Source organism: Vulpes lagopus, chromosome 23 (assembly GCF_018345385.1).
Source record: "Vulpes lagopus strain Blue_001 chromosome 23, ASM1834538v1, whole genome shotgun sequence".
NCBI lineage: Eukaryota > Metazoa > Chordata > Mammalia > Carnivora > Canidae > Vulpes > Vulpes lagopus.
Window position 1 is genome coordinate 38,470,171 of NC_054846.1, and position 11,261 is coordinate 38,481,431.

An 11,261-nucleotide genomic window follows, 5' to 3' on the forward strand; every position below is an offset into this window, starting at 1 on the left:
CACAACACAATACTGTAGAAAATCAAGTTACATTTTAATTAAATAAAATTTAAAAATAAGTTTAAAGGGTTGGGAAAAAACTAAAGGAAACTGTCTAGACAGTAAAATAGAAAAGAAAAATAGGAGTGGGGAGTGTTAGGAGATCAAAAGATTAAGATCAAGTCGATTTAGTATCTAAATTCTGAGATTATCAAGAAAAATAAGCAAAACAAATACCAGAAAAGCAAGAAAGGAAAAAATTATTAAATACTACTATTTTTCAAATATTGACAAATGAAAAATAGGACTTCATAGACTGAAATGGCCAGCTGAGATTCTTGCAAAATAAATGAAAAACACACACACTTTTCAAGCATGTGACTGTGAAACTTCTGAACACAGAGTGAGAAGAGTGGAAACAGAAACCAATCTAATACCTCCATCTTATACTAGGAAAATAGATAATTAGTAAACTTAGGTATAGAAGTGGTATAAACCAGTATTTCCTTCCATGAAGATAACAACTAACTAAAAAAAACCCCTGAAATTATAAAAAATGGAATTCCAAATGAGAGTAGAAAGGTGATACAGAACACTGCTCAGGTGATACACACTGGCTTGCTTTCGACATCATATGACCTTTTGTGATAATGATAAATAGACTACTAACCTCATATATAATTTATTTGATACAATTATTAGAATTTTTGTACAAAATAGAAAATTGGCTCTAATTCCACTTATTGGCAATCATTCCATGGAAACTAGCCTAAGACAGATTTTTTTTTCATTGTATTATTTTCAAGCTTCACTTTGGTTATAAGTTATTTTTAGTATTTACTGGAAAATACCGACTAGGGACACCTGGATGGCTAAATCAGTCAAGTGTCTGCCCTGGACTCAAGTCATGATATGGGGTCCTGCAATCTGGCCCTGCGTTAGGCTCCTTGCTCAGCAGGGGGTCTGCTTTTTTCTCTCCCACTGCCCCCTACCCTGTTCATGCTCTCTCTTGCTCACTCTCTCTCTCAAATAAATAAAATATTAGAAAAAATAAAAATAACTAAACAAAAATATGCCAACTATTCGTCTATAGTAAGATATGCTTACCTCTTAGAAATATAGGGCTGCTCATACAATAATAAAAAGGAAGTAGGCAATATTTTTTAATTTTATGAATGTTCTTAAAGCTTGCATAAATCAAGGTGTATATCATTTGAAAATAAAGAGTAATGCTTAAGTTTGTAAATTTAATAAATTCAAATTCATATAACTGAATCATACAAAAAGATAATTTTAATGCAAATGCCCTCACACTTCAGGATTGAAACAAAATAAAAAAAAAAACTACAAAGTAATCCAGATCTTCTAAACGTTTATCTGATTTCTATGAAATTGTCTTTACAATAATTTAAAATATGTAATATGCCTGATTAATTTTTTTTAATTAATGCTACATTGAGTCTCTGTCTCTGAAAGACACAGGATGGAGATATTTGAGTAAGTTGATATAAGAAACCTATATGCTGGCCTTATTGGAACTGTTGACTGATGGTAAGTAACATAAGGTAAGTGTCTTAATCTCTTTGGATCAACATCCTAAATGCATAAAATGGTAAGTTTTAGCAAGACAGTTTAATTCATTACTAGAAGTTATCACTACAGCAACATATTTTTTCTTCTTGATATAGGGAAATAATTTTAATATTTTAAAGAAGATGTAGCAGAGTCCATTTTCATTAAACATTTTGAATTTCCCTAAGTGCTAAGTTTACAGCACAAAATTTATTCTAAGTATATTATGACAAGAAATAGATTAAAACTAGCAAATTGGATTAGATATGTTTATCTGAAAGGAAAAATAAATGGCATTTAAAATTATAAGTCTCTTAAGCTCTTTCTTAAGGGATTAGAATGCACAAAATCACATAAGACATATCCACATATATATTTTAAGCTACAGTTTTCAGTTCAGTAAAATATAATAATATACTAGTGTGTTATGAAAATATGCCTTTTAAGGCATATACAAAAAACTGTATATGAAGATAATAAAAATAGTGTTCTAATTTTTAGAAGAATTCAAAGAACAAGGAAGGGAGTCAGGAGTATTAAATGTAAAGAGCCCCACTACAATGGGAAAAGGTGAAACGCTGGACCACAGAAATAGCTGAAGGATATATTTTAAAACATTTATTGGTATCAAATTGTTTTATGAAGGACCTCTTCATTAAAATCACAAATTACTGTAGCAGTAGGTTCTACGTTGGAAAATTATGGAAATAGAAGTGGTGCCAAATGGGGTACCCATGGAGCTTAGAAAAAAAGAAGGAGTAGAAATAATCCATAATTGAATCAGTGTCTCAGAAGTAGGAACTCCTAGTTGAGTCAGACACAGACTAAGCAATACACGGAAACACACCCACAACCTCCCTCCATAAAAATCACTAGTTGTGACCAGAGAAAAGAAAGAATTATGTTTCCTAAATATGTGATTTGGAATTTGAGAAAATTTCATTTAACTATCCTGGTGCAAAGCACATTCTAAAAGATATAAAATTTGTATAAAGCCATGATATAGTCATCCAATTTTATTTCTTTATTCAAAAAAATTATAAAAAAAGTTAGTATATATTTGGATTTGTCACCTAAGAGGTATACCAAAAATATATACCAAAACTAAAAATGTGCTCAAAAAGTTTACCATTTCTCAAAATATTTTATCTCCTCAAAATTACTCTCAATTGTTCAATCTTACATTCTATTTTTAAAAACCCTCCAAAGATTTGGGGAAATTAATTTACATAAATTTTAAAAGTGAAAAGATTTCTAGGCTTCTCAAAAGCTCTGATGTGGAAAAAAATGTTATAAATTTTCACATGGAAATACAATGTATACTATTTCTCAAACCTAGCTGAACATAAAGTGTGAATGTGTATGTGTGCATTTCATGGGAGCCAGAAGCCCCATGAAAAAGTTGTTGAATGTCTCAAGGAACCTTAATGATAACTGGGAGACCCTTGAGAAGACTGTTGGTAAAAACCTGAAAGACAGTGAGAACAATATTGTTGGAGGCTCTCCTTGAATCTGTGAATGGTCTGTTACTTTTTTGATTAATAAAGTAAAACTGATAAGATACTGTGCTAGTTCCAGACCTACTTTATAAGAGTAATGGTACCTCGGCCTTGGTCACTGAGCACTCTAGTCTCCCACATGGTAAGTCCAACTTCTCCAATACAGGGAAAAGTTGAGAAGTCCTAAGAATACCTGAACTGGAAGATGAACCCAGCTGAAACTAGCTTCCAGCCAGGATTCTTACAGTACTAAGTGTATGATTTTAATATATACACTGGATCTTCCACATCATGCCAGCTGCCAGCAATCTGCCACCAAATGACCCCAGTTGACATCATGTGAAGTAGAAAAATAGCCCATCCAAAACTTGCCTGAATTCCTGAGAGACATAATAAAATGTTTTATGCCACTATATTTTTGGTTAATTTAATATGCAGAAATTGATACCGGGAGAAAAATCATCCAAGCCTTTGGAATCACTACCTGCTAAAGCTCAAATTCAAGTAACATAGTATCTTTCCATTTTTTGTCTATTCTTCAGTTTCAATTGCATTGTGATGAGAAATTTCCATCCTTCTATACATATAGCTTACATATTTAATGTGGAAAATTAAATTTAACATCACCAAAAATTGGTATTCCCTAAAAATGTTACAACATACCGTAATTATCCAGTCAATGTTATAGTATGAAAGATGTAAGAATTTAATTCATTTAGAGCAATTCAGACTTATGAAACAGAAATAATGCCCAATGCAAAAAAAGGCAAATACATGTTAATTATTAAAACAAAAATCTTAGCCCAAATTTCTAACTCTAAAAGGATGGTTATAAAATTAATATTTGCATTAAAAGTAACTTTTAAAATAAATAAATAGTTTGAAAACAAAATAGTGACTATAATCAACAATACTTCATTATATACTTCAATGTTGTGAAGAGACCAGATATTGTTCTCACCACAAAAAAGAAATGATAATTATGTAATGTGATAGATACATTAGCTACTTCAACTTAGTAATCATATTGCAATAAATAAGTGTATCTAATCAACACATTGTACACCTTGAATGTACACAATATTAAGGTCAGTTATATCATAAAAATCTCTGCCTCTCTCTCTCTGTGTGTGACTATCATGAATAAATAAAAATAAAAATCTTTAAAAAAAATAAAAAAAAAATAAAATAAAAATAAAATAAGACAAAATAATGCTAAATTAGACTTTTTGATATTGGAAACATTTAAAGTTACAAGATAAACATACATATAATTTTGAAAATTGACACATTTATTACATTTCTAGAGGTAACTAATAAAGATGTGTTATTTAAATACATGTCATCTGAGAAGCTTAGACAGCTTAAATATAGGAGATAAATACTTCCCAGACTAACTGCCAGAGGATACAAGTGATTTGATTACTGGAAACTTATTTATTTATTTATTTATTTAAGATTTATTTATTTATTTATGATAGACACACACACAGAGAAAGAGAGAGAGAGAGAGAGAGGCAGAGACACAGGCAGAGGGACAAGCAGGCTCCATGCACCGGGAGCCCCACGTGGGACTCAATCCCAGGACTCCAGGATCATGCCCCAGGCTGAAGGCAGGCGCAAACCGCTGAGCCACCCAGGGATCCCCTGGAAATTTATTATTTAGTCTGAGATTCCGACTTGAAGTAGATTTGGAGTAAAGCTAATACAATACATCTTTTTGAACCCAAATTAGCTTGATGAAGTCACATTGAAATCCTATCCAGGGCAGCCTGGGTGGCTCAGCGGTTTAGCACCTGCCTTCGGCGCGGAGCATGATCCTGGAGACCCAGGATGCAGCCCACGTCAAGCTCCCTGCATGGAGCCTGCTTCTCTCTCTGTCTCTCTGTCTCTCTCTCTTTCATGAATGGATGAATAAAATCTTAAAAAAAAAAAAAAGAAGAAAGAAGAAAGAAAGAAAGAAAGAAAGAAAGAAAGAAAGAAAGAAAGAAAGAAAGAAATCCTATCCAAGTATGGATTCAATCCTGGGAATTCAAAATTTCATGCAGTAATGGTCAGTTTCAACCTTTTATTCATAGAAAATTTGCTATTACCTGATGAATTAATATTATATTTTTTATTCATAATATATTTCTAGCTGTAATCATTGCCATGACTGCCATTGGGATGCCTGGATGGTTCAGCGGTTGAGCATCTGCCATTAGCTCAGGGCCTGATCCCACGTCCAGAGATCGAGTCCCATCAGGGATATAGTCCAACATCAGGCTCCCCATGGGGAACCTGCTTCTTCCTCCGCCTGTGTCTCTGCCTTTCTCTGTGTGTGTCTCATGAATAAATAAAATCAATCAATAAAATAATTAAATGCCATCAAGTTACTTCTCTGTAAATGAGTATCAGGTGTTGATGTGTCTATATTTGAGATCCATTGTCAAATGATAGTTTTTAATTGAAAGAACTCTAAAGTTATGATTCATGTATGCTTGGAAAACTTTAATAATTACAAAAACTTAGGTATTTTAATTGTAAAACAAAACACATGCTATAATTTAGTGTTGAACTGACCTGACAGAGAAAAATGAAAGATGGGTTTCAAACTCACCATTTTATCTCTAAAATATGTAAGTTAGACTACTTAATAAATAAAACCATTTTATTTTTAACTTTCATGTCTAAAATTGATTTTATGAAAACCCATGTAAAAGAGAAAAATAAGGGGATCCCTGGGTGGATCAGGGCATGATCCTGGGGTCCCAGGATCAAGTCCCACATCAGGCTCCCTGCATGGGGCCTGCTTCTCCCTCTGCCTGTGTCTCTGCCTCTCTCTCTCTGTGTCTGTCATGAATAAATAAATAAAATCTTTAAAAAAGCAAAAAATAAAAATAAAAAGGAAAATCCATGTAGACAAATCCATTTAATTTTTATGATTTTAAATAAATCACAGAAAAATTTTCTGATCCTTTTCACTTCCCACTTTGATTTTTAAATTACCAGAGGATAAATGTAATGCCTCAAAATAAGTCTTTATAAATGAAATTTATAAAGAAAAAATTATTTTTTAATCCTCCAATTGTCTAATTCCACCATTGAACAAAAGTACACATCAGAATAAGAAGATGAATGTAATACATCAAAATGTACCTTTATAAATGAAATTTATAAGGAAAATGTTAATACTTTCCCTCTTATCCCCCAGTCCCCAACTCTGCCATTCAAAATAGTAAACCATGTTCACTCCCCACAGGGAACCTGATGTTGTACTATATCCCTGATGGGACTCGATCTCTGGACGTGGGATCAGGGCCTGAGCTAATGGCAGATGCTCAACCGCTGAGCCATCCAGGCATCCCAATGGCAGTCATGGCAATGATTACAACTAGAAACATATTATGAATAAAAACCATGTTCACCGTGTGTATATATACACATACACACGACTATTCTTTTCTCTGCTCAAACACACGTATGCCTGCATGTGAATAAAAATGGGACCACTCTATATATATTACTCCTTTTTATTTTGCTTATATGATAGCCTAAACTTTTCTCCAACCCCACAAATAGATAGATAATGATGATAGGTAGGTAGGCAGATGGGTAGATAGATATAACTCATTATTTTTAATAGTTGAGCAGTATATCCTTGGTTTCTTGAATATGCAGCATAGTATAGTATAATGATTAAGATCACAGAGTTTTGAGACTAGACATTTGGTATTTTATCCACAGTATGCCATTTGTTAACTGTGTGTATATATGGAGCAATCATAAAATCGGCCAAATACTGTACCACAAAAAATCAAGAAATGTAAGTAAAAATATTATAAGTGGAATTCTCTGATCACCATATGATAAATATAAAAATTAATAACAATATTTTAAAATCCTTTCCTCCTGGAAATTAATTTAAAATACTTCATTAAATTTAAAGAATCGAGGTAAAAGTATAAAACAAATAGAAAGTTAAAGAAACAAGACATCACAAATTATACAAAAATAAACTAAAAATGGATCATGGACTTAAATGTAAAACATAAAAATTTAAAACCTTTGGGAAAAAACAAAACAGAAAACCTATCAGCACCTAGGACTAGAAGAGTTCTTAGACTTGTCACCTAAGACATGATCCATAAAAGGTAAATTTGGCAAATTGATTCTTATCAATATCAAAAACAGACATTGTGCAAAAGACCCCTGTTAAAAGGATTAAAAGACAAGCTATAGATTGAGAAAAAAATATTTTCAAACCATATGTGACAAAAACATAATATATATATACATATATATATCACTCTCAAACTCAATAATTAAAAAAATTTAAAAAAATCAAGCAATCTATTAGAAAATAGGCATAAGGCATGAAGTGGCATTTTACTGAAAAGGATGTAAGGATGACAAATAAGCACACAAAAGGGTATTCAACATTATTACCTATCAGGGAAATGTAGCTTAATGACAATAACATATTACTACATGAATGTCTAAAATTTAAATGTGGTGATGGCATCAAATGCTGGCAATAATGTGGAGAAATAGGATCACCCATCCATTTCTAGTGGGAAAATACATTTGTACAGATATTCTGGAAAATAATAGGACAGTTTCTTATAAAAGTCAGTATGTGCTTACAGAGAGACCCAGCATTTTCATTCTTGGGCATTTATCCCAGATAATGACAACTTAGGTTCAAACAATAACCTGTTTGAACCTATGAATGTTTATAAGAGCTTTTTCATAATAGGTTAAAACTGAAAACAACTGAAATACCATTCAGCAAGTGAATGATTAAACAAATTATGGTACATCCGTACCAGGGAATTCTACTCAGCAATATAAAGGAACAAACTAATAAAATACACAACTTAGATGGGTCCATCACAAATGAATTATGGTTAGTGAAAAAGAACAGTCTTAAAATGTTATATGCTGTATGATTCCATTTATATAGCATTCTAGAAATGAGAAAATTATGGAGATCAGATGGAGAAAATATTTAATGGTTGCTAAGGATTGAAAGGTGAGGGATAGGGAGTGAGTTGGCAGTGTCTAAAAAATGGTAGTATGAAGGAACTTGAGATAGGACTGTTATACATCTTGACTGTGGTGGTGGATAAAAGAAACAACATATGGAATAAAATGTCTATAACTAATTCGTACACTTACAAACAAATTAGTGCATATAAAACTAGTGAAATTTGAATAAATTTCATAGATGTTCAGTGTCAGTTTCCTGGTTTTGATATTGTTGTGCAAGATATTACTACTGGGAAAATTATGTACAGGACATATAGGATCTTTTTTGCATTATTTACTACAACTTCTTGTGAACCTGCAATTGTCTCAAAATAATGATTTTAAAGAAATATAATGAAAATACTATGTAACATTAGAATTCATATTAAAATAAGAAAGAAAGGTCTACTGAGTTCATTACATTTTTATCCTGTCCCCTATTGCCATGCTTTCTTGCCACACTATACTCTTCAACTATCAAGCTTACATATAACTCAGGGATGATTACATTCAAATGATTTTATGGCATTAAAAAAGTAGAAAAATCAGAAATATCAATTAAGCTATCTATTATATAATACTAAGCTAAAATGATTAAATAAATATTTGTATGTGAGAAAATACATATTATTTTGATTTGAGATGTCAAGGTTTAATGAACTTACTACCAAGTTCATTAGACTTCACTAAAAAAGCAAAAGAAGAAGGAGGATGAGGAGGAGGAGGAGGAGGAGGAGGAGGAGGAGGAAAAAAAGAAAAAAGGAAAAAACCTTTCCTTCTTGTTAACCAAAATCTTTGGATTATCGAGAGACCTTCATCTCCTTTTTCATATTTTCTGAAAATCAATCCAAGGTTTCAAATGAAAAACTTCATAAAATTTAACCACCTATATCTAAGTTCTTTTTTTCTATTATTTGTCATCAGCTAAGGTATTTTCTATGCTATAAGTCTATTTCACTGCTACTAACTAAATGCTAATATTATATAAATGAATATTGCAGTGGTACATTGTCCTGAAAAGGTTGAACTACAAGCTTTAAATAAATCAAACAGATTGAAATAGTATCATCAACCATGCTGGAACGGTTTTAATATACCTGAAATAGTCTTTATGTTTTTCTCATTATCCTGTGTCATAAACCCTAACACAAAATTTTCTAGAGCTATGGTACAGTCATGCTCCCAAAAACTAAAGGTCCTTTAAGGCAAAGTGAGTCCAAGATATGGCTCAGAAAATGAAATTCATTTCTTTATGGACTTTACATGTTATGATAAAAATGACAAAGATAGTATGTGACAGGTTATATTAATATTGGCCTTTGTGTCTAGAGGTAAAATTATGCCTGTGCTTTCAAAAGTAATGTGAGTCTGTTTTCTCTCTTTTACAGAGATAACGCATGTTTAATGCTTAGTTTTAACTCATGGCCTCAGTTCTAGAATACTTCAGGAAGCATCATTCATATACAATCAGTGTACGGTAGTCCTTCCTTATCCATGGAATATACATTTCAAGACCCCCAATGGATCCCTAAAACCGCAGATTGTACCAAACCTTACATATACTATGTTATATCATATACATACATACCTATGATAAAGTTTAATTTATAAATTAAGCTCAGTAAGATACTAACAATAACCAATAATAAAATAAAACAATTATAATATAAAACTTATATGAATGTAGTATCTCTCCTGAAATATCTTACTGTACTGTATTCACCCTTCTTGTGAAGATATGAGATGATAAAATGCTTACATAATGAGATGAAATGAGATGAATGATGTAGGCATGCTAACAAAGCATTAAGCTACTACTGACCTTCTGACAATTCATCCAGCAGGACAATCATTTGCTCTGGCACCAAGGCTGACTGCCTGAAAACACAGAAAGCAAAACTACAGATAAAGCAACTGTATAGGATATCCTCTGGGCTTCAGGCTTCATGCTTTTAAATATGAGATAGGAGAGAACACAAGTCAAAGAATGACAAAGTAAAAAGGGAAACCAGAAATGGTTTTAAAAAAATTAGGAATAAGACATGTGGTCAGGTCTTGGGCAAGTGGGGCCAGTTTTTACAGTAATGTCCAGGGACACTGTACATTATGGAGACTCAAGAACTAAAAACCAAGAACAACTCTAGCATGATAAAGGACAAGGAGAACAATCCAAATACCAAACTGCCCAGATTTTGGAGAACTCTTACCCACACACCAGAGGAAAGTGTCTTTTCTAGTTCAAGATTCCTAATTTGTAGATATTCCATTAAGTCGTTATGCTGGACAAGAAGTGGTCAAACAATGAAGAGACATAACCTCATTAATTGCTATTTACATTGATATAACTGAAGGAGAGGAGCAAACGGGAATTTCTCAGGTGTCAGACATGAGCAGGCTCAAGGTGATATTTTAACATATTTTGATATTACACACTTGGAGAAGTGGTGGGAAAAAAAACATTCACAATTTCCTTTTCAGTTTCCTTAGGTCAGTTAATCCAACACAGAGCCTCTGGTGAAAACTGAAATGGTAACATTTGTGGAGAAGGATCATGTAATCTCAGAGAAAAAAAGTTAGGGCAATAAGAAAATAGTTTCAAAAGAAGAAAGAACAATTACAAAGGATTGCTAGCTATAAACTGAGCTAGCCAGTTTTATAAGGAATGTGTCAGTCAGTCCTGTACTACACCAGACCAAGCAATCTAGGCTATGGGGAAGGAGAAAGCTAAACAGTTTATCTACTGGTTCTTTCCAATCTCTGTCTTCCTTTGTTCCAAAAATTTCCTCTGTGGGCATCAATTTCTAGGCACTATGAAATGTTTTCGCAGCCCTTCCAGACAAACCCTGAGGATGACCGTGCCCCTGCAGGTCCAGTAACAGTCAACGTGCAGGCAACGAAGGTCCCTCTCATCTTTACATGGGGGCTTTTAGGCCCTTAGCAATGGCATCTGATAGTACTGTTCAGGTTTTCTCTATTTATATTTCTGTCTACTTATTCTATCAATTACTGAGAGAAATGTTAAAGCCTTTAACTGTATTTGTATATTGGTCTATTTCTCCTTCTAGTTATGTCATTTTTTGTGCCACGTGTCGAAGATCTGCTATTAGTGCACACAAATATATATTCGAATATTCGAATGTATTCGTTCGAAATATTCAAACGCCATGTCTTTTTAATGAATTGATCACTTTTCAAGTGATT